This window comes from Equus przewalskii, chromosome 3, assembly GCF_037783145.1.
Source record: "Equus przewalskii isolate Varuska chromosome 3, EquPr2, whole genome shotgun sequence".
Taxonomy (NCBI): Eukaryota; Metazoa; Chordata; class Mammalia; order Perissodactyla; family Equidae; genus Equus; species Equus przewalskii.
In genome coordinates, this window is record NC_091833.1 from 15,706,699 (window position 1) to 15,731,927 (window position 25,229).

At 41.3% G+C, this 25,229-nt stretch overlaps 1 protein-coding gene across 3 annotated transcripts in view; it reads right to left on the minus strand.

Annotated features, from left to right (window-relative positions):
- CDH11 (cadherin 11) overlaps positions 1-25,229 on the minus strand; it is a 146,394-nt gene that overhangs the window by 100,800 nt on the left and 20,365 nt on the right. Inside the window, exon 2 of one of the 3 annotated variants that reach the window (XM_070612043.1) lies at positions 24,180-24,371. The exons of 1 other annotated variant lie outside the window; for it this stretch is intronic. The gene's annotated coding sequence lies outside the window, so the exon portion shown is untranslated. Of the gene's footprint in view, positions 1-472; positions 791-24,179; positions 24,372-25,229 lie in introns of those variants that run through there. One more of the 3 variants, XM_008522966.2, reaches the window with a different exon arrangement.

Below are 25,229 nucleotides of genomic sequence, written 5' to 3' on the forward strand. Positions count from 1 at the left end.
GCACCAATTGGTAGTCAACTCCACAGACTCAAGAAGATTGAATGAGGAGGAGACCAGACAAAGACGGAAGATGGAAATAGTGCCTCAAGCGCGTGTGCCCTGACAGCACAATCTGGCAATGGGGCCCAGTCCATGCCATTTCTCCTCCGGATAGACCAGAACAAACTTCCGGAAACTCCTAACATAGGATCCACGGTCCAGGCCGAGTCCTTGAGCCACAACTCTGGCAGCAGCGACCAAGCCGGAATTAAAACCGAAGCCTATGTCAGATGGAGAGGGCAAACGGAGTAGAAAGCACAGAAACAGCAAAGGCGGACAAGGGTGGGGAGTGCCCAGCTGCTAGGGCGGGGCAGGACATAAATAAAGTGGCACAAGCAACCTAAAGCTTGTGTCCACAGAAGCCGGTCCCCTTTGCCGGGATCTCTGCGCCACCATTCCCGTCCCCCATTCGGGTGGGCAGTGTCGCTGGCACCTGCACTCAGCTGGCAGATGGAGAGGCCAGGCTCGTAAATCCAGCGCCTACTCACTCCACCGTCATGAAGGTCAGCAAGTAGCAGTTGGCTGCTTAGAGTCTTCCTCCAGAGGCAGGATGCAGCTGTGACAATGCCATCTCCAAGGGGCACCTTCCCTCTTCCATCTCAGGACGGCTCATGTGGGGACAACAAGGGCCACAGGCTGTGAGAGGGCAAGGCCCAGCTTTGTTCTACACAGCCTGGAGCAGCAGCCTCCCAGGACAGCCGGAGAGGCAGCCCCGAGCGGCTCCCTGGCACTGCTGGCAGCTCTGTGAATGGGCCACTGTGGAGAGACACACACCCACTGCTAATGAGGCCCACAGAGACGCTAGCCAGAGAGGCCTGCTCGGGGGCGCTACACGGCAGAGCAGAGGCACAGACAAGGTGGGGCTGAGCCACATGGGGCCCACCTGGCTCACAGGTGCTTCCAGTAGATCAGGGAGGACCCTGAAATCTGTGTCGTCCCTTCCACTAACAGCATCTTCTCCCCTCCCCTCATGAGCCAATTAAAAAGAAAATGGCAGCCAAAATTTTACGGACATTTTTAAAAGGCAACTACCATCCTCTATTACTCTCATTTCATTGTTTTAAAGAGCATTTTAACATAAAAAATGTTAAAAAGGGACAGATTTTCAGAATAAAAAGACTTGGCAACCTAATACTTACACATTGAAGAAGAAAAAGCATGCATAAATTTGCTTTAAAACTTTGACTACCATGTAAATTCATTTTACACTATTTTACCGTAGGTTTGTGAAGTAGTAAAGAGCCGACTCTGGGGCAAGTTGCCGAGATCTGAATTCTGCTCCCTCTAATTACTAGTTGGATATCTTCAGACACACTATCCAACTTCTATATACCTCCATCTCCTCATCTCTACAGTGGAGATTAAAATGGTACCTCTCCCATAGGGTTCTGGTAAAAACTAAAGAAGGTAATTCTTGTAGCATGCTTTGCGATAGCGAGCCCTCCATAAATGTTACCTACTTGCATCATTATCAGCATCATTACTATGATCTATGCTCCGCGGTCAAATTGAACTCGGAGCTTAAATGTTCGGGTGGTAATGCTACATTCTTGGTGCATAATCACAGTTATTGAAAATCCAATAATACACAAGTATGAAGACCAAAATGGAAACAACTCTTAATGCAATTTCACTTGCTGAAAATTCACACTGTTTGGAGAAAACAAGAAACTAAAGCTCCCAGACCTCCACCAGCTTCTCCTGCCCTCTCCCCGAAAGATCCAGAAAGGAGAAGACTACCGATGTCCAGTACCCTTAAAAGTTTTTCTATAATTTTTTAAATATTGTGTTAAATATTGCTTGATCATTGCATTTTTTCGCATCCTCAAATTTTGGAGGCAGAGTGAGAGACTCACTCACTTCACCCTAGCCCTGGCCCTGGGTGGGAGGTAAGTCCTCCTCTTTCCCAGCATTCCACAGAACAGGGCTTCTCCCACTGCAATGTGCAAGTCACCAGGGGCCTTATTAAAATGCAATTCTGCTCCCGCAGATCTGGGGAAAGGGGCTGAGCTCCTGCCTATGTAGTAAGTACCCAGGTGATGCTAGGATGCTGCTGAGGCTTGGCACACTGGGGAGAGGAAGGGAGCACCTGAGTTTCATTTTGGTGTCTCTCTTTGATGTTGTGGCTGTTTTCAGACAACTGGGAAACTATTTCATTATTCATGGGAACCGCTGTTGTGAAATCTGTGGCTAAGTCCTTAGACCCAGGGGCGGGGAACACTTGTTGTTTTGTTTTGTTCTAAATCAAACAAACAGAATAACACAAATACCCATTGACTCCTGGTGACTTCCCATTGGGGAGTTCACTTAACTTTCTCTTTCCTTGTTCCTTCGCCTGGCTGTGGAAGCAGGGGCAGGAATGTTACAGAGGATGGGGCTGTGCATTGGTTAGCGCTGCAGAAACACCCAGGCTCCACAGGGAACAAGTTGCTGATGAGAGTAATGAAACAGTGCTAGTTCAGTATACTTGAATTAACTGTCTCTCACTGCCCTTCAATAAAACTCCAGGGGGGAACAAGAGAGCAGAGCTTTGCCCAGGAATCTGGGGTTCAGATAAAGGTTCCATCACTTATTAGCTGTGTGACCTCAGGCAAGAGACTTAACCTCTCGAACTTTTGTTTCTCTATCTGGAATGTGTCCCTAATCGTGTCTACCTTATAGGATTGTCGCTGATTGATAATTCATATACATATATGTACAATGTGTGAATGATAACATTACTTTTCCCAAAGTCCAAAGAAGCACCCAAGAAGTTGAACATTTATAAGCAGCTCCCATGGCTGTTCCCTTGTTTGTAATTTCCCCTTCTATTTCCAAGTCCGTACCTTTCTCAGAATGTGTGTATATGTTCAAAACAGTATTGTTCTTTATAAACCCTTCCTAAATATTGTACAGAATAATGCAAAAATTACTAGAGCAGTATTAAATCATCTTCCATCCTTGGGTGGAAGAGATAGTTAATATTTTTTATTAAAAGGCACATACCTAGGAATATCCTTGCAAAAGGAAGGAAGCATCTCTAAACACACACACACACACACACACACACAGTGTCCTGTTCTCCTCCTTCGCATCCCACACCCTCTAGCACAGAGCACAGTGTCCTACACATGGTGGATCCTGGCAAATGTAAGCAGACTGAATCCACAGAAGGAAAAGCTTGTGTGACTGGTAATCTGCTCATCTCTCCATCCTTTGGGGGTGTGCGCGGCCAGACTGGTCTGCCAGCCTGACTAGACTAACAGGACAGGGAAAAGGGGGCTGAAAGAACTGGCTTCCAGCCATGCCTTTAATTTTCCCCATGGTATGGGACAGAACATCAGACAAGCTTTCTTGTCTCTCAAAGAGACATAGCAACTCAGAGGATTATAGGAATCCACATGTGATAGTGGCCTCTCAAACACTGTCCAGAAACCCTTTCTCCACCCTCTGTGTGGGATGAGGGGACTCGTCATCAAATCCTACTTATGCGACCATCTGTGCCCCTGCCCATGTAAACAAGCTCCTGCTCTCATTCATGCATTGTTGCAAACTTTCCTCTTCTGGACACTGTTGCTCCAGGCTGTGGGCCACTGCAAAGAACCTTTTTCCTTTAGGGGTTTCTCTGTCTAAACAGGATTTATGATGATCCTTTGGCAAGGATCTTCGAATCACTGGCTTTCACAGTAAACCAAAAGTATTTCAGGAGAATCGACCTCTCACAAGCCATACAGCCCTAAAGATTTATCTGTTTTGATGAAATGGGCGCAGCCCGCTGCTCTCAGGATACTGTCCTTGGACAAGGCACTGCTGCAAAGCCAGGGTAGACGACACGGCACGGAATGGATCAGCTCTGTCCCAAACAGCTGTGTGACCTTGGGGCAGTTGTTTAACCTCTCTGAACAAGCTATCTCATCTATAAAGTGGAAATGATTAGGTCTTCTTCTTGGGACTGTCATGAAGGTTAAATTGGTGAAAGTAATGAAGTGTCTAGTGTATTCCACACCTGGTTAGTGGGTGGGGCTCAATACACAGTACCTATTGCTTTTGGTAAAGGAGGTGTGATAAGGAAGAAGTGGCGTTGACCGACTGCCTAGTGCTCTGCCTTTGGGAAGAGCTACAAGTCGCTGGTCCCAGGCAGAACGAGACTAGTGCTCCTGCGCCCCCAAGAGTTTGCCAACGAGCTGCGTTCCCCGTTGAGATGCGTAATTGTGTTCCAGTGAGAGGAGCAGAAATCCTGCCTCCCCACTCCAGCACTTGTTAAGCTCAAATTTTGTTTGTACCAGTTCTGGACAATTTTCTTTGATTTATCTCCTGCAAACCGCTCTTCCAATTCCTGCATCCCGGCTTGAAAGGCCTGGCTGTCTTTGCTTGTTCTTTTCTCGTTCACGGAGAGATGCTGACAGACCAAAAAAGAAAGCCGTCGCTCTCTGAGGCCCACTGAGCTGCTTGTCCACCTGGAGGAGCCATCAATAACTCCATCAATGGCTCACAGGCTGATAAGTGGAGGATGGGTGGAGAAAAAGACAAGACAAGAATAACCCCCCCAGGATCCAGGGCAAGCCAGGAGCATGTGGTATTGCTAATCCTACAGACACTCAGAAAGAGAGCTGTGGTCAACCCCACTTTTTCAAGGGGCAACTAAGACTCAAGAGAGTCTAAGCAACCCCCCAGCAGGCATCTTGGGAGTATCTGGGGCATAAATGGAACCCAGACCTGCTTCACTGCACGTTCCATACACTTTCCAATGCACCGTGTTATTTCTAAGTGGGAAAATATCCCATAGGCTCACATTCCTCAGCAAACACTCCATGCAAAGGTCACGGAGAAGTAAAGATGCCGTGTCTACTATTCCAACCTGAACACCTGAAAATCACTTAATCTCTCTAAATGTCAGTTTTCTTATCCGAGGAAAATAATGGGTATAAGCATCTTTATTTATGATTACACATGGATAAAATGAGATAACGGAGCAAAGAGCCTGGCTCAATGTAGCAGCTCGTTTCATGTGTCTCTTCCTTTCTCAGCTCCAGCAAAAGTATTTTTTCTTATAGGGCACATGTGGCAGAAAAGTGAAAATTTAATGTAAAGGAATCATTAATAACAATGGAAATGAGGATCGCACAGTCTCATTATATAAGTGGGATTCTAATGCAAAAACACGATGGCAACCAAGAAAAGAAAAAGGGAAAATAAAATGAGCAAATGCTACATCTCGCCCACACAGTATCCTAACATGTTTCCTGTAGTCAAGACAATGAAAAAAGTGAATTATGAGGTACCTTAAAAGGCACTGTATAGGTTTTACAATCCACACAGCATGCGTCAAGGAGGAAATCCTTTTAAATTAAATATTAAGTCATTACACAGCTACAGAACTCAGCAATATCAAGTTCCACAAATATTTGATGGGGTATATATAACAGCTTGAACATCATGAAGTTTGCCATTCTGTTCATCTTCGAGACTTTGCCGCATCTTACCTCTGCCTATCAAGGAGAAAGCAGACTCTTCTCAAACATTTTCCCTTCCATTTATGTTAGCCAGAAATGCGTCTGTATGTTCTGTGTGTGCTTAACACCCGCGCTGACTTCATTCACAGATATGGAAACACAGAGATGTTTAGTTTAAGTGTTTCTGAAGCAGAAGGTGGCAATTATGTTGGTCCTCTGATTCTCGGACTACAATCACTTGCTCTGGCAACCCCCACCCCACTCCCAGGAGACGCATATCACTGAAAGCAAATTATGGCATCGTCTGTTCATTCTTCTGGAAATTTCTTTCCTATGTATGTTCTGACAATATATCAAAGTCAAAGAAATCTCCCTGACACTGATAGTGAAATCTAGAGAGCTGAATCTGGGATGGTGTTTGTCTACATGACTTTGCAGTTTCTTGCCCTCACTCTGCTGTTTCCATGTGTAGAAAAACAATTCACAGATCTCTAGCAGTAAGTAAATAGGCGTATATTCATGGAGCTCAAAACCTGCTGCCTTCTGCTTGAGACAGGGGATCCATTAGTGTTCGTGGTGGCAACGGGCATACTTAATATACCAGCAGTGAGAGACTATCTTCAGCATTCGCATCAGTAAAGATACATTTCTGTACTAAGTCCTTCCCTTAATAGAGGGGTAGAGAGTTCTCAAAGGAAAGCATGGACTCCCCATTAACACACAGTTGAGAAAAAACCTCTGTCACTCTGGGAGAAACTGCTATTTTTTCCAGAACTTTCCAGAAACTTTCCCAGATGGTGTAATCAATCTCAAAATACAAAGAATTCTGATCTAATAGATATTTTGGACAATAAGGTATCAAGCATTTATCCATTGCTACTTTCTGCTGAACTTTGCACTCAAAATCATGAGGCAGGTAAGAAATGGAGGCTCTTGTGGTTCTAGAATCAGCGACTCAGACTGAGATCAGATCCTCACAGCACAGGGGAGAAAACTGAGGGAAGAAAGCGGAAGTGATTCCATTTGGGGAATTTGAGACAGAGGCTAAACTAGAACCCAGGCCTGCCGCTTGACTTTAAGCAATGAACTGTTTTATCCTGTATTATCCAGCTGTTCTTTATCTCCAAGATTAACGACAATTTCAAAATGAACACCCACTTGTATGTGAAAAGTGACATTCCCCAGCTCGAGATGCCTGTACTTATTCCTAGACTAGGAGTTGTCTGAGTCATGAGAAGTCGTAGAAGCAGTCAACTTCATGAATTCTGATGAAGCCTGTCAAGTGCAGGGCATTGTCAAGTTCATTCAGTAGCAACTGTTTATTTTGTTTTATTTTTTTGAGGAAGATTAACCCTGAGCTAACATTTGCTACCAATCCTCCTCTTTTTGCTGAGGAAGATTGGCCCTGAGCTAACATTCATACCAGTCTTCCTCTGTTTTTTATTTTTTTATTCTTAAAGATTGGCACCTGAGCTAACAACTGTTGCCAATCTTCTTCTTCCATTTTTTTCCTCTTCTCCCCAAAGCCCCCCAGTACACAGTTGTATATTTTAGTTGTAGGTCCTTCTAGTTGTACTATGTGAGACGCTGTCTCAGCATGGCTTGATGAGTGGTGCCATGTCGGTGCCCAGGATCCAAACTGGTGAAACCCTTGGCCTTGGAAGTGGAGTGCACGAACTTAACCGCTAGGCCACAGGGTCAGCCCCTCTTCCTGTTTTATATGTGGGACACCTGCCACAGCATGGCTTGATAAGTGGTTCGTAGGTCCGCACCTAGGATCCGCACCTGGGATCCGAACCAGTGAACCCCAGGCCGCTGCAGTGGAGCAGGCAAACTTAGTGCTCCACCACTGGGCAGGCCCCCAGTAGCAACTCTTAGTGAGTACAGACAATATGTACTAGGTGCTGGGGAAACAGCAGGCGTATACAACAGATCTCACTGTGCACGAATTTACAATCTGACTAGTGATTACTAACATAACAGATGGGAAGGAACACCTGCTATAGGATAGTTGGTCAGGAAAAGCATCTCCAACAGATTTATTTAAGGGTGGGAAGCCTTGAAGGACAGGAAAGACTTAGCCATAGGGAAAGAAAGAGTATTTTTAAGTCTGTTCATTTTTTTCCTATCAAGGTTTTTTTGGAATTTTACCATGAAGAAAATATTGAATTTTTTTCCCCAAGATGTTTCTGAAAAGTACTGGTACATATATTTATATGCATGTTTTTCCTTTTATTCTTGTACCAAAATGGATCTTACCCTGTATGTGTGCATGTGTGCGTGTGGGTGTGTGTTTTCCAATCAGGATTCAGCTGTGAGTCTCCCAGACTCTGAGCTGAGGTTTCGATGCTTAAACTCCTTAGCATGGCCTGAAAATGGAAAGCCTCTCACAGCTTGGCGTCTCTCACCTTTCTTGATTCGACTGAGCCCTCTGCCCAGCAGAGTGCGTGGTCCCATCACAGCAGATCAATTTCATTCCTTCAACATGCCAGGTATGTTTATGCTTCTGTCATTTGCCCAACACACACTCCTGAAACGACCTTCTTTCCCTTATCCACAGGGCAAATTATGTCTTAGTCCTTACAATCCATCTCTCTTCTCCAGCTTTCTCTGTCTGACTCATCAAGTGGAATTAATTCATCAGTCTTCTGGAAACCTCTCTTTCCTCTGTATAATTCTCATCTCACATCTCATTATGATTATCAATACAATTCTTAGGTTTTACTTATTGATATTTTTCTAATTACCAGATAATGCACACTCAGTGTCAAAATTTTGGAAAAAAAGTGAGAAAATACCTACCTCCTTGCACTATTTTTCCCTATTTTTAAAAACAATTGAGATCTTTCTTCTATGGTACCTGACTTGATATGTACCCTGAGCATTTTCATGCCCCACTACTAAACATTCTTTGGGAACCCTGCTTCTAATGGTAGTGTAATTGCCTGTCAGGATGTACAATGAACTAAATAACCATTCAACCCCTACTATTGAGCTATTGGGTAGCTTAAAAATTTTCCTATTATAAATAATGCAGCAAACTTAATTGTGCATTAATCTCTGTCCGCATGCCTGCTTTTTCTCGTAGAATGGATGCCTAGAGGTGAAATTGCTGGGTCAAAAGAGGTGACATTTTGAACCCTCATGTACATATTACAGATTATTTTCCAGAAAGATGTTTTAATTAACATGCACACCAGCATGATAATGGAATGTCCATTATACTCCCTGGTAACATGATAACAATCTCTCCACCCACAGATTTTTTTTCAAAGGGATAAATGCATCATTTCTTTAATTTCTCTTTCTTTGAGTAGTAACACAGTTGAATTCTTCATGTGTGTGGACAGTCACACATAAAATCCTGGGAATTGTATGATTAAGTCTTTCTCCTCATTTCCATTGGAGTGATGATATTTTTGTTTTCTTTTTGCAAGAGCTCTTTATTCAAATATTAAAATACTTCTGTGGGTCATATTTTTTTAAATTATTTCCCACAGTTGCTCTTTAGTTATGATTTCGCTTATGATATTTTTGATGTGCAAAAGTGGGCAGTTTAATTTGCCCAATCCTTTCTCTGTGGTACTTTTTTCCTGTATGGTTTTTGCGTCACATGCCTGGCTCCCTGATGTACCGTGACCTCCATCAGGACTGGTGTCCTACTTTATTCATCTTGTGTCTCCAGCATTTTAGGGAATGGCAGTGCCTGGAATGTAATCATCAATCGATAAACCCTTGCCAGATTGTATTGTATTTTCTTACTAAAAGTCACCTCTCAAATGATTTGCTATTATACATTAAAAGGCACATATTTATAATTTATATGTGTTGAATATATTTAATATTGTATAATACTGCATGTATATGCCGCTCTATATCCAATATTTCAATATTTCTCTTAAATATTTAAATTGATCCATCAAACCACATATTCTGAAAATTGGCATAAAAAATTAATGGTATTCCAAGGATGAGCCATTCAGTGTAATGGTAATGATAAAGAGCTCACACAAGATAAGCAGGGAGTATCTGCTGTTGATAGCAAAGCAATAGAGCCTATCAAAATAAATGGTGGATTACCTTAGTTGTCTATTAGAGTAGAATGTCATTTGTCGGTATCAAGACCCAGACCACCCCAGAGGGAACCTGAGTATTTTTTTTCTATTCTCTGAACCATAAAGACATCATATCGCTCAAAAATCTTATCACTCTGAATATATTCTGAAATAAAACTTGTCAATTTTAAATAGCTATATAGTTTACTGATGTGCTCTGAAATCAGTTTGTCTTGAAAACACACATGTGACCTGGAGTATGAACATAGAACGGATTCAAGGAAATGTCGTACAATGTCTACACAGCATGCCCGAGAAGGAGGGGAATAAAGGAGAGAGAATGTGCTGACAACCCACTCTGGTCCACACACTGTGTCAAGTGCTTCTCTAGTCGGAGTTCACCTAACAGTCTCTCCCCTTCCCACCTCAATGAGGTCCCACTCAGAGGCTGTGGACAGGAGACCTCCACCCCGGCGAGTAAACCACAGAGCTGCTTGTCCACTCACAGCCTTTTCAAGAGAGTTCGGCTTCCTGGGCTATGTCGAGGTTAAATTCTCCCCAGGGGCACCCTGACATTTGGCCGGATGAGGGCTCAGCTGAGCCCTGTTTGCCTGGTGCTGATCAGGAGGCTCAAGCTTTAACAGATAATAGTTCTGGGCAGTGACCGAATACAGGTGAGGAGCAGACAGACCACACTGCTGGCCTGAGACATCCCGCTTTCCTGCCAAGTCCACACCAAAGTCACGGCTCTGATCACTCCTGTCTCAAGCCAAGTGTGAAATGCAAAGTCCAGATTCAACCGACTTCCAGGGAAATGTGGCCCTCTGGGAGGAAAGGATTATTTGCCAATAAACTTATAGCACTATCTTTTTATATCCTTTCATTTAGACATTCACTCATTCATTCAAAGCTTCATGCCCAATTAAAGGCAGAATGCACAGTAGATAATAGAATGGATTTTGGCATCAGAAAAGTCTGAGTTGAAGTCTAGAGTCAACCCACCTCAGCTTGGAAATTTGGGACAGGACACGTGACCTCTGTAATCGTCCTTTTCTTTACCTATAACACAGGATATGGGCATGGAGGGGGATCAAATGAGAAGGCCCACAACGGCCACTATGTAGTATAGCATGCCATATAGTAAGCACTCCTTAAAGACAAGCTACTCTCCTAATAGGAAAGGACACCGTAAATGTGTACTGACCACATTTACTGACCACGAGGTGCTCGTCTCCCACAAGCAGCTTTTCCAAATAACTTGATCCTTAAAAACAGCTCTGTGAGATCATACTTTTTCTATTTTGACAATGAAGACACTGAAGCACAAAACTTTGAGTGTCTCCCTTGAATTAGCCGGCAGCGACTGTTCAGATTTGGAGTTTTGGTCCAGGTTTGTCTCACTGCAAAGCCCGTGTTCTCTCCCAGGTACCCAGCTGTCTGCTTCCAATCTAGGTAGTGAGATGAAGGAAGCTTGAGAGACAGTCTCGCTTTCCTCACTCACTGTCCAGTGAGAGAGAAGGAGATGGGAACCAATTATGACCAATCATTATGCCCAACATGGTAGGCTTCCTACTGAGCCTGAACAGCACGGGAGGAGTGGCTGACTCTACGAAATGGGGCCGGGAGGCCACACTGGTCCTGACTCATTTGATAAGTTGGGTCTTAAAAGCTGAGAAGAGTCTGTTTACATGGCAAGGATAGGAGAGGCTGGCTGTTAGGTCAAAGACACCCCAGAAAATGGGAAATTTGTCTCATATATTTCCCATTCAAATTCCTGGCAACCCAATCACAGAGGCAGGCTGCTCTTTATACAAATATTCTGGCAAATCAGTGACAATGGGATGACAGAAGTGGCATATCAACATTCTGCAACCCCTTATAAAGGATCTAGGCATTGGGCATCAATGATGGCTAACATCACAAAAAGAGAAATTACTGACATTATGTGCCTCCAGAGGGAAGTACACACTACCATCCAGAAAGTAAGCCTTAGCAATGAATAAAGAAGATAAATAGCAAAATTGAATCTGAATCTCATTAAGACTCATCCAAGATCCAATTTTCAAAAAATTGCGAGGACAGAGGAAACGCTATGGCACTGGTTCTCAACTGGGGTCGATTTTAGCCCCTTAGGGGACATTTGGCAGTGTCTGGACTCATTTTTGGTTGTCACAACTGGGGAAGGGATGCTACTTGGCATCTAGTGGGTAGAGACCAGGGATGCTGTTAAATATCCTATAATGCACAGAAGAACCCTCATAAAAAATTTCTCCTGCTCAAAATGTCAATAGTGCTGAGATTGAGAAACCCTTTATTATAGGATAAACGATTACATTTCATCAATGACAGGGGGTGGTGGGGGTACTAATAGATTAAAATAAATGTTGAAGCTCTACCTAAAGATAAAAAAAGAAAAACAGGCACAACTAAATTATAGTGTTTGGGATGCACACGTTGGCAATGAAGAAGTGATCGGCATATACGTCAGGAGAGTGGTCACCCTCCTGCAGAGGCAAGGAAGGCATGGGTTCCTGCATGTCTGGCAGGTTCTCCCTCCTTCCAGGGCTGGTGGGTTAAAGGCCTTCACCTTATCACAACGAATTCAGCTGCACAATTGTTTCTATGTGTTTTCTGTATTATATCTAACAAGAGCACAGTTTAAAATAATATTAACCACAAAATAAAAAGTCTCTCTTTCCTCACTTTGGCTAGGAGTTAATTAGTTTACAGATACTGAATTAAAAAAAAAAAGTACTATCCACAGGTGCTTAAAAAATTATTTCTAACCTTGCCCACCCCTCTTCTTAATGCTGGAGATTACCAGCCAAAGTCACACAGAGGTGAAAGCAATAGAGTGTAAGAATTGAGCGTAGGACCCCTGCAGTCAGATAACCTGAGCTGTCACCCCACCTTAGTCAATTCCTTCCAGCTCTCTGAGCTTGACGTTCCTCCTCTGTAAAATGAGATAAGTAACCACTTCTTCTTCATTGGGTTGTTGGAAGTATTAGCCAAAGAATGTATATAACTGCATTGTAAAAATAGTTATTTTTTGTAAAATTTAGCTATTGATTAATTGTTCACATGTCTATTCATCAAGTGCTGAACACGTGTTGAAACCAGCCCCGGAGGCTGGGGATACGGAGAGGTCCGGTCTCCATCCTTCCATCTTTCCTAGGAAGACCGTAAGTTTTCTCGCTGCAGACTCACTCAGTTCTGTTTTATTACTGAAACTCACCACTTTAAGGCACTACAATTACTCCCAACTGAAAATGAGGGAACTAGAGGTCAGAAAACTGCAAAGCATATCCATGGTTACATGTCTTATCACAGTCTTTGGGCATTTGCTGGTTACCAGGCCCTCAGGAAAGCACCTTCCTTTCATTGCCTCATTTAATGTTCAAAATCGCCATGTGAAAGAAAGGTACTATCATTATACTCTCGTTCGGATGTGAAAAGTAAAGCTCCCAGATAATCTTTAGCGTCCCCAAAAGCTACACAGCTGGTAAATGTCAAAACCAAGATTGAACTGAACTAGCTTTAACTTAGGGGGCTGTCATCTAATTTAAAACCCAATGGGTCATGTCAGGCTATTTTGATGCTGCTTTTAAGAGCCAAAACCATTACCTTCCTGGAAGGACCATTATCTATTTTAAAGGCATCATTTGCCTGCAACATTGATTCCAAAATCTCTTCTGGATCTTTAAGCCTCTGAGATTCTGTGAAAGGAATTGTGATCTGAAGGAAAAAACTGTCTCATCCTTTACAGAAATTGGTAAGGTGAATGATTTGAATGAATGGAGGCATGTAGTTGGTGCTGGGAGATGAAATAACTACACTTTAGAGGAGTGGTTCTCAAACTTTATAAATCATCAGAATCACCTGGATGGCTTCTTCAAACCACCCTAAGTGTTTCTGAATCAGAAAGTTACAGGGTGGGACCTCCAAAATGAATTTCTAATATAGCCCCAGGTGATAAGGATGCCGCTGGTCCACAGAGCACATCTTGAAAGTCCAGTCTAGATCCATCTCTGTTGGCTCTGGGATATTAGGATGTTTATTCACCCTCCTTTACTATTCATGTGCCTCTGTAAAGAAAACTGTTATGAAGTAAAGAATGGGATAGTAGGGGAGAAAGCTTTCTGAAAGTGGGCAAGAGCTAACCTGGTACTTCTCAAACTTTAAGGAGCCTTGCAAACACCTAGAGGGTTGTTACAAAGGTAGTTTCTCAGAGCACATCCCCAGTGCATGAGACCTGGGTTAGGGTCCTGAGTGCTTCCTTGAAACGAGGTCCCTAGGTAATATAGAAACAGATGGTGTGCAGACCGCCTCTTACAAAACCCTTGTAAAACAAGGCAAGGGCCAGAGCATGTAGGAAATAGGTCCCATGACCCTTGGCACTGAAGGCCAGGGTTTGGCCTAGAGACTGGGCATCCCACAAAATTGTATACTCAGATATTCCACAACAGAAAGTAAGAGAGAGAAAGTGTAACAGAGAGAAAGAGAGAGAAAATTTTTTTTTCATGGAAACATCTATGTCAAATATTTGACTTTAGGACCTTCAGAGTGAATTTTAAATGAGAAAAAATGATATCATTTGAGATGAAAGAAAACCCTAGACCAGCACACTCTGGAATCTTTCTATTTAGAGCAGGCTTCAGAGTTAAGTGTGAATTGGAAATGTCCAAGAAGATGGGTCCCGGGTAATCAGAGCTATTACATTTTTCACCTGACACAGTATCGCTTCCTCTAACAATGACAGCAGTGTAGTCTGAGCAATTTCAATGTCTTCATCATGTTCCCTTTCTTTGAGAATCCAGGGAATTTAGTCTAATTCTTCATGCTTTCCCTTAGGAATTATGAAGTGTCAGCTATCATAGAGACTATGCAAGTGGCTTTGTATAAGGAATGTTTGCTGCAATTCGGAGGCTGTGTAATTGAGTTAATGAGTTGAAGGAAACATGTTTACATTCTGGACTGGAACCTACTGAGGGCCTGACCATGAGAAGGTATCAAGCAGCAAGGAGGGGCTTATCAATCAATGCCAGTCATTCACCATGGGCTGCTGCAGTGAGAAAATTCCGAATTCTGTGCTCTTTAACACTTTGATTACAGTGGATGTAATTGATGGAAATGAAAAACTCTACTATTGGCTAAGCATAAAGAGGGAGTTTTATGTAAATTGATTGCATTAGGTGAATTGTTTGTGATGCAACTTGTTCCACGTTATATTCTTAGGGCTGATCCACAATTACTATGACGGAGAAAGTGAAATCATAATGAATTTTGTCAATCCTATTCAAAAGGTCCCCCTTCCCAGGGAAAACCTATTTTGGGACTATAGCTGAATCTTGTGTGCTTTACGTGGTCGTCCTTTGACATGGTCAAGATGCCTGTGTCTCAGGATGCCTCACTTCAAGTGCTCCTAATGCCTTTTTCCTGATTTTTAGCAGAAATTAATCCTCATGGAAGAACACTTTGAAAGTGCATGGGTTTAAAATGAATAAGACTGACCAAATAAATAAGCAAATGACTAGATAATGAATGGATAATCTTATCACCCAATAATAGCTATCATTAGTTTCCATGCTGGTTTATTATCTTCTGATTATTTTAACCATCTTTAAAAAATTTTCACAGTAGAGATTGTGGTTTACATATCATTTCTATCATGTATCTTCTGATAAATACTATATTGCAAGTATTTCTCCATATTATTAAAAATATCTTCATAACTCTAACATATGGCTTCTAACATTTAAGTTACATGAATGAACTGCTACTATTTAAAGACTTTCTCTAAAGGGTATTCATTGGCATGTTTTCACTTTTGAGTCCAGTAAGTACAAATGTGACGAACAATTTTTAATAGCTTTTTTGAGGTACAATTTACATACTATAAGAAATCACTGGGAAGAACATTTTCTCATCATTCGAACTTTGTGTTTCAGAATGTTTCCTGAGGCTTCATTTCCAAAAGTAAATCTGCTAAGACTGTAGGTCTATACATGTTTAGGTTCAAGAAAAACTTTGCCAAATACCTCCAGTCTTGCTTTGTACGCTCATCAGCAAAGCATTAGAGTGCTCATCTCATTCCACCCTGGTCAGCGTGAGTAGTAGTGTTGTTATTCAAGGTTCTGTCACTTTTGATGAAAAAGTCAAGATGTCATCATATAATTCGAGAATGGAAACTGCATTTCAGAACTTTTATTTTCATTTTTGATGTACTTTGACTGTTTTTGTCCTTTCATCCTGCTTAGTTAAGGTAACATATTATTCAAATGGACCTCCCTTATTGAACTTCTTGGTAAAAATGAAGGTTGAAAGTGACCATATCAGCAGGTTGCACACAGCCCAAAAAACAACCTTACCCAACCAAGAGACCTGGTCTCCATCGCTGGGTTTCCAGTCATGAGCTATTACTCTGGCTAAGGATTTAACCTCTCTGGGCATCATTTTCCTTATCACTAAAAATAATAGTTGAAATAGAAGATGATCAAACAAAGGCTGCAGACACATAATCAGACCATGAATATCCCTCCAGTTCAGTGTTTGAGACCGCGGCTTTCATTCCTAAGAAGGCATGTTACATTTATTTAATAGACACCTAGAAGCAAATTCTTTACAGAAGCCACAGTTTGCTTTCAAAGAAGTATCTGCTGGGGCATACCAAACAATTGAATAACACTCCATGTTTGAATAATGCAAAATGATTTCTAAATGCTCTTCTACCCTCTAATTCCAAAAGCCCATCTAAAAACTTGTTCTTAAAACTATCAAAGAATGGTAAAATAACTAATTATGCATGAATTACTCTCATGACTTATTCCATTCTCCTGAGCCATGCTGTGACTTAAAAAAATGAAGGATTTGTAAGTGTTAGTTATCAGCACTTCATGTAACTTTTGATTCAAGTAACAAATAGCATTTCAGCTCTATGTGTTCATTATGTCACTAAATGGCAAAGGAAAGAAGCCAATTCTAATGAATTGTAACCATAGTTTCTTTTGCGTATTACATATTAGAAGTGGGTAGCACTTTAAATTATGGTACACAAAACAGCATATAATTAATTCTGAATAAAAGATAATGTATTCTTGCTAAATACGAGTTATTTTAAAATCTCTTAATGAAGAACTAAGCATATGCTGTGCTGCACTGTGAAAATGTTTAGCATATGCCGTGAAAGCCAACATTTTGCATTTATTATTATATTTATTTTCACTAATAATATATTATTTTAAGTGAACACTAAAAAACTTAATCACTAACATTCCAAATGTGGAAAATATATGCAAATTACAGGAAACTTTTTGGCTCCCCATAAGTTGTCACTAAATAACTTTTTGATGACATGGTGCGATTGCAATTTGCAATAGAATGGGAAAAATGGAAAAGACTGTTACTTTTAAATCACGGAACATATGCACAATGAATTTTAAAATTCAGATATGGAGATAAACATTTCTATTCGGAAAACTGACATGTTCTGAGTTTTCATGGAGTAGCAAAGCTTGAATCTAGACCTTAAATTCCACCTGATTTAGTATTGTTTATAAATCTCTTTCTGATATGGTGCTTCTGCTTTTAAAAGAATGTATCCTGAAGGTTCTATATTCTTACAATGACCACAGTGCAGCTTCCAACTGACATGAGCCCCGTTCCTCATTCTACCTTCAAATACCATTATCACCATTATCAACAATACCACTATCACCGCCACCACTATCATCACAACAATGAGTCTTGGGTCAAACCCTTTTTAGCCTTTTCTCCTCATCTGTACCATAATGATGCCTGCTGTTCCTATAAACCAGCCATGGGACCATGGGCAAACCACTCCTCATGTTTAAGGCTTTTAGCTCTCAGTCATAAAATGGCTATGCTAAGGTGCTTTCCATTTCCAGATCTCTGCCTTCCTTTTCCCCAGCTCTTCCTGAGTGCCAACAGAAATACACAATAAAACCAGGTTTTCTAAACTCACATATGCTTTCTATTCTTGCTTCATTTAAATTTGGAAAGAAAAAAAAATGTGGACAGTAAAAATGAATCGCAGTATCGCAAAGGCTCAGAATTGGAAACAAAATGTAAAGTTTATTTTTAAATCCAAGATTTAGCTTCTGTTCCAGAGGAATAATGACTAATTCATCAGAAACACACTGAACTAGAAGGAACCACTATTCCATTCTTCTCCAAATACCCCAGGTTTGGAGTTATTTGCAATGTGTTTCTTTCTCAAGTATTAATGCGTGCTAATGAAAAGTTGAAAAGAATAAAATTTAAAATTAAAATAAAATAATTAATCATACCACCCCTACATCATTGCTGCTGGTATTTCAGAATGATTCCTTTCCATCCTCTGGTGTGTATGTGTAGAAAGTTAAAATCACACTGAATAGATAATTCAGTGGACTACTTTGCACCTCTTAACATTTTATTTGAAGCATATGTCCATGTAGCTACTGTTTCTCTGTTAATACTTCCAGTGACAATTACAGCCCAATATAAAAATATACCATAATTTATTTAACTAATCTCCTCTTGTTAGATATTTAAGTATTCGTTTTTTTTTTTTTGCTACGTTGAATATTTTGCACATCTAATTTTTTAACATTTCAAGCTATTTCTTCAGTATTAACTCCAAAGATAAAAGTGATATAAATATTGTAAAATCTCAACAGAAATAATTCAAAATAATTTTGGTGGTTTATTTTTCACCTAAACACTCATCCTTAGTGTTTTCTGTGAACTGCTTTATACCTCACCAAACCAGCACCATTACCAATCTCTCTGATTGTCCCATATCCCTTCCCACCACCACTAGTGCAATAGAATGATTTATTTCTGTGTGACTCTTCTCCCTCTAGACTAGGCTTTTCTTTCTTTCCTTTTTTTTTTTTTTTAGGAAGATTAGCCCTGAGCTAACTACTGCCAATGCTCCTCTTTTTTGCTGAGGAAGACTGGCCCTGAGCGAACATCCATGCCCATTTTCCTCTACTTTATACATGGGACTCCTACCACAGCATGGCTTCCCAAGCGGTGCCATGTCGGCACCTGGGATCTTAACCTGAGAACCCTGGGCCACCAAGAAGTGGAACATGCGAATTTAACCGCTGCACCACCGGGCCGGCCCCTAGACTAGGCTTTTCTTCAGGAAGATTCTAGATGATTAAACACTCTAGCCTCAGTTCCCTGCTTAAAGTCAGGCACACAGTAGGTGCCCAGTAAACGTTCACTGAATTGACTAATGCATCTTGAAAATTCTTTATCAAGCTCCATTTCCGCCCCAGAGCTATAAATGCATCTCTTGGTCAAGTTGCAAAGATCCTTCTCTATTTATTTTTCTTTATTTATACCCTGGCACATTCCACAAACAATTCAGGACAGGAGACTGCTCCCTAAATCAATTCTGTCTTCTACTGCTATTGCTGAGACGGAGTGCAAAGGACAAAGCTATTCTTTCAGACGTCATTTCAACTTGTAGTTTGCAAAGATGAAGGGGAAAATCAAATAAAGTCACCTCCTCAGAGAAGTCTTCCTGGGTCACCCTAGCTAGAAAGATCCACTTTACCTCTCTTTCTCTGACACGACTCTGTTTATTTCCTTTATGCCTATCACCCCAACCTGAGCTTGTCCTATCCTGGATGGTCTTCCAACAGAATTCTCACAGACGGCGGGATCTGTCCTGTTTGCTCACAGATCTCTACTCTGTAGCATTGTGATTGGTACACTGTAGCCCCTCAGAAATGGAAAGGTTCTTTGAGGTCACCAAGTTTAGCGCCATTGCTTAAAAATATGTAAATAGATGCACCAAGAAAGATAGTTATTTGCCCAAGGTTGAACTAAAAATGACAAAATCTGGAGAAGAATTCAGAATTCCCAACTCCCAGGCTGTATTCCTTCTATAGCTGCCCAATGATGGCCATCTCTGAGCCTGGAGCAGAGAGGTAAGGTGCCCAGGGAGATGGAAGTGCTTTGGGCTAAACTGGTGGGAATCTCTCTTCTTCATGTCTTTGGCACCATCCAACCCTATCTAAGTATAAGACTGTCTTTACACAGCCATTCACATCAACCTTGATAAAGATGGAGCAGCTATTACTTCTTACTGGTGGGGACACCTGAGACACAAAGGAGCTGAGGAACACGGCCATAGCTACAGGACCAAGCCCAGGCCAAGGGCCAGCTGTCCATTCGCTTAGTCCACAGATATGTCTCCTGAGTTCTCTTGTAACTCAGCTCAAATCACAGGCTCCTTGTACCATTCCTGCACAGACCCATTAACCATGACTCTACAGTGGACACTGGTTTCTCTTCCTCTTGAGAGACTTTTCCTTCGAGGAAAGTAAATAAATAAAAAGAACCCTGTGTTAATGTCATTTATGTAGTGATGTGATGTACTTTTTAACAGATTCATTAATGACAAAAGCAAGTTTCTCTTTTCTCATGAATTCACGGGAGGCCAAAGGCCAAAACGCATCTCTGATGCTGTACCTGTTCACTATTGATTTCTGAGACCCAAAGACTCTTAGGAGCCCAGGGACCACTCCCAGGCATGCGAACACTGAACCACAGAGGAAAATGCCTTGTCTGAAGTTACTAGGGGAGACAAGTGACAGAGGGGCACAGAACTCAGGCTCTCAGTGGCTCTGAGACCAATACTCAGAGCAGTGTGTTTCTGGAACGATCAGCAGGTCTGGTTCATCTGGTTATATCCTCCCTTTCTAGGCCATGTCATTTTGGCTCCTTCTGGTAGGAGGCCATGGAGCAGTGTGTTAAAGGAACATGAAGAGAACGGGGAGAGGCTGGGCTGAAATGGGACCCTTGAAATCCATGGAGGTGTCACCACTGTCTTAAGATTCTTGATGACTGAGCTGGACTTGCTTGGGCCCCTACTTAAATTAAGCAGCGCTAGAGATGTATCTGTATATACAACCATATATTTATATGTAAATACATGTGTACCGTGTCTGGTTTTCTGTTTATGCTTGGGTAATTGTTAAAGGCACTGCACTCTTTATAAGGCTCTTTGGGAGAAATTCTTCTGGCATCAGTGTCAAGAAATGTTTTGTCTCACCTGGACACTAATGCATTCTTATTTTGTGGTGGTATAACTCTTGGTGTTTCTCCAGTTGCTCTGGTTACTAGGAAACAAGGCTCTATGTCATAAATTATGGTGTGCTTTCAGTGAAGTCCTTTGCTACATCTTTCAACCCTACTCTTACTTTCCCCTCATCCTAATTTCTTTAAAATCTTCCTTTGTTGAAATCTTAGCACATTGCCGGTGTGAATTACTTCTACTCCTCTTAAGAACAGGAAAGGCCATAAATAAGTGGACAAGTAAATAGGCCACACTGTTTGAGTTCTTCACATGGCCAACCGCTGGAAATCCAATCACCTTTCTCCTGGCAGCCTGCCCAGAGCTTTAGCTAAACCCTAACAAACAGTAATTCCCTACTAAGGCAGAGCTGGTCCTAATGTCCATCCAAGGAGCATACATTCAAAGAACAGACTTCTGCCTAATTCATTTTGCTTTCAGTTATTCAACATTCAAGAGGCCTTTTTATGGTCCTAAATATGTGCATTACAGCATGTATCAGAACATATTGAATTTACCAACTTAATGATATCTTCCTCCTCCAGACTATTAGCAGTTTGGGGTAAGGGCTATGATAGTTTTACCTCTGTGTGCCTAGTACCTAGCACTGTGGCAATTACATGGTAGACATTTGGATAAATGGACGCTTACGAAAACAACTACATGCATGCATGTATCTCTGTTGCCATCCACCGCACAGCGTCTCTCAAGCGAATCTCACCAGCTTCTCTGAGGCAGGGGATTATTATTCCTAGGACAGTTAAGTTCACATAGATCTTACGTGGCACCGCTAGGCTTTGAGTCCAGGTTAACCTCAGTCCTAGCTCTTTCCAGTTTGCTGCACTGCTTCTCAGTGTGACATCACAGTACGTTTTAACACAGAATTACAAGTAATTGGTTGTATACAAAGATGTCTCTAAACACGGAGAACAGATGAGATCTAGATAGCTAGGTACGGCCAACTATATTCTCACTCTTAAGAGAAATAGTGTATTTTGCGTTACTTCACACTTATCACACTTTTTGATAACCATACTATACCATCTAAACTGACTTCTGGCTTAGAAAAAAATAGTTACTCTGTGTGATGGTCAGTTTTATGTGTCCACTTGGCTAGGTGGATAGTCCTCAGTTATACAATCAAACACTAATGGAGGTATCTCCGTGAAGATATTTTGTAGATGTAATTAAACTGTACAATCAGTCCAATTTAAGTAAAGAAGATGATCCTAGGTCATCTGGGTGGGCCTGATTCGACCACTTGCAAAGCCTTAAGAGCATCAATGAAGCTAATGAAGAGGAAATTCCAACCGTGGACTACAGCTTCCATGCATGCCCTAGAGTTTTTGCCTGCTTGCCTGCCTGCCTCATGGATTTCAGGCTTGTTGGCCAACCCCTACAATCGCTTAAGCCCATTCCTTTCAATGCATCTCTTAATATATGCATATCCTACTGGTTCTGTTTCCCATTTACAATCCTGAGTGATATACTACGCATACACCAATATTTACAAATGGGAAACTTCAGAATACTTCATACTCAAGGAAATGGAAGAGGCTATGTTATCTCTTGACAGCAGCCAGGAACACATTTTAACTCCTCTGAATGATAGCCATCTGCTTACCTGTAGCCAAAGGTCAAATTTCAACTGGTTCAACAACAAGAACACTGTGCTTCCAGTTTGCAAATTTTCTTTTGACTAGTTTTTGGAAAAAGTAATTCACAGTAGTCTATTATTATGTTTCAAAGAGGGCATTGTTGCAGAAGATCATGTGGCTGATATCTTTATAAGCCTCTTCTTAATACCTTTATCTGGTTATTTTACACAAAAAGCATTCCAATTATTGAGAAAAACATGTAAGTTTTAAAATTGTGATTTTTGTGCTGAAGAAGTGATAATAGGCAAGATAATATATTGGTGTAAAGAGTGAGGGTAGGGCTTCATGGGGACCTGGCTTCCTAACTGGATGACCCTGGACAGATTAGCTTCTATTAGCCTCAGTTTCCTCAACTGTGAAATGAAGCTATGATCCACCTTATAAGTCTCTGTGAATGGTTGTTACGGCCCTTCAACAATGAATCTTTCAGACTGATCTTCATTCTCTGACGCAGGACTTCTGGCTGTCAGCAGTATTGGGCCAGACAATTATTTGTTTGGAGTGGCGGCTGTTCTGTGTATTATAGGATGTTTACCAGTATCCCTGGCCTCTACCCATTAGATGCTAGTACCACACCCCTAGCCAGTGGTGACAACCAAAAATATCTCCAGACCTTGCCAAATATCCCCTGGTGGAAAAATCATCCCAGGTTGATAACCACTGCTCTAGGGGTACAAAATTCTTATTTTTGCTTTTACAGTTTTTCTAAAAGTTTGAAGTATAAAATACATACAGAAAAGCATAGCTCTATGAATTTTTACTAAGGGACCACGCTCATGTAATCAGTCCTATGGCAAAGAACAGAACATTCCAAGCTTCTCCTCCCTCCACAGGAAGCCCCTGACATTCCCTCCTTCCAGTCAGTACTGGGGACTTTTGGTTTGTGAAATTTAACACGTAAAAGGAAGTTCAGAATATGAGTCTGTAAATTGCTTCCATATGTAATTTCTCCAGGCAGCAAAGCTCCACTGGAATGATAACCAAACCAAAAACCATCATAAGAGAGCAGGTAAGCCACCCGAACCCAGCCTAGGATTGCCTGGATTACTGAGGGGACATAAGGTTGGCAACCCTTATTGCTTTTTCCTTCTACCTGAACATTCAGCTTGTTGAACTCAAGGGATAAAAGAAATGGTCAACAGAGATCAAATGTAGAAAGGAAGGCTCATGAGACTGGATAGAGAAAACCTGGAACAACCAATCTGGCTGATGTGGTGTCTTCACAGAACCTAAGAAATGAGGTGTATGATAACAAATGAGCTGTCGCCAGGTGTTACCACCTCCTTCTCCCTGCTATCCCTAAGTTCCTGGACACTAGAGGATGACAGACCAGGATGCTAGAGTTGACATGTCTTCAGGTGCTTCTGTAAAACAACCCTAGTAGTCCAGTTACATGAGATGTTCAAATACTACTCAGACAACAAGAAAATATCAAGGCAGCTGGAGAGAATAACATTCCTTCTCTGGGTATACAATATTTGTGCTGTTGGGAACTCACCAAATTGCCTTCATTCATCTGTGAGCTGCTGGAGAACTGGAACTCTGTCTTTTCATTTTTACTATCCCTTACAGCATCTCCTATTGGGCCTGAAATATAGTAGGTGCTTATCTAAGGTATATTGGTTGAGAAAAGAAATTGTGTAATGGAGAGTGCATCTCATGAGGAGTTAAAACTGCTGAAGTCCTATTCTCGGCTCTGATACCATTGTGCCATATGACTTTGGGGGTAATCATTTAAATTTCTGTAAAGATCAGCACCTAACTCTGTAAAAAAAAAAAAGTAAATGAATAAAATGGCCTCCAAAGTCACTTTCAGATCTTTGAGTCTAAAGGATATATTGAGCAGAAATGCTTTATAACCATCTATTTTCTCATTCATTCATTTATACTTTCAATAACTTACTCGTTCATTCATCCATCCAATATAACCGGGCATCATGAATTGTGAGATGGCATGCTGGTCTAGGCTTCATGGAAGCCATAGCTTCTGAGAAACAGCACATAGACAGCTGTACCCGAGGAATTCTATATTGGAGGGTGTCATGAATCCCTTCTCCCAAAGACAGTAAACAGCACAAGTGAAGACATGAACGGACTAAAAGACAAGAAAGGATTAGGGAAGCCAAATATTAGTTCATTCATCTATTCATCTATTCATCTATCCAATAGCAATTCAGAGCATCTATATGGTACATGAGTTTTTCTTTTCTGTCCTAACACCACTATCAACACAAGGATGAATATACAACCCAAGTTGGGCCATTAAGAGTATTCATAAGACAGAAAATATCCTCAGAGATGAAATTGTAGCCCAAACAAGGCATTCTCAGTTCTTCTTTGGCATTTTCTGATGTAGAGGCAGACAGATCATTCTTTTCTGCTTTTGTGATCTTAAAATATAAAAGTTCTGAGACTTCTAATGTCATTGTGTCATTGTTTTTGTCATATAGAGAAAACCTCTCAGCAGGAATAGAGCATGATACCAACACTCAAAGAGAAGCAGAGATAAGTGGATGGAGATGTCCACATATGATGGAGACATGGAAAGATTGTTCACAAGATTGTTAAGTCCTGTATCTAGTCTTGCCAGAAGCTGGACCACTCCTAAACTTCCCAATTATAAGGCAAAAATTTTCTCTTTTTTTCTTAAACTATTTTGAGCCAGCTTTCTGTAATCTATTATATAGTAATGGATCTATAATAACTTGACAGATAGTGTTGATGTCACTGAAATATGGAAAACAGGAGAAGGATCGAATTTAAAGGTTTGCTAAGTTAAGTCTGGATGCAGCCTGAGGATTGGCCAGTGTTAAGATGGTAGATGATGCTATGAAATTTATGAATCATCCCCGAGAAACAAGTATTATAGGAGAAGAGAAGATGACCAGAAGAAAACACCATGGATGAAAGCAGTAAGAATCTCCAATATTTAAGGGAAGAGGCTGAGATGACT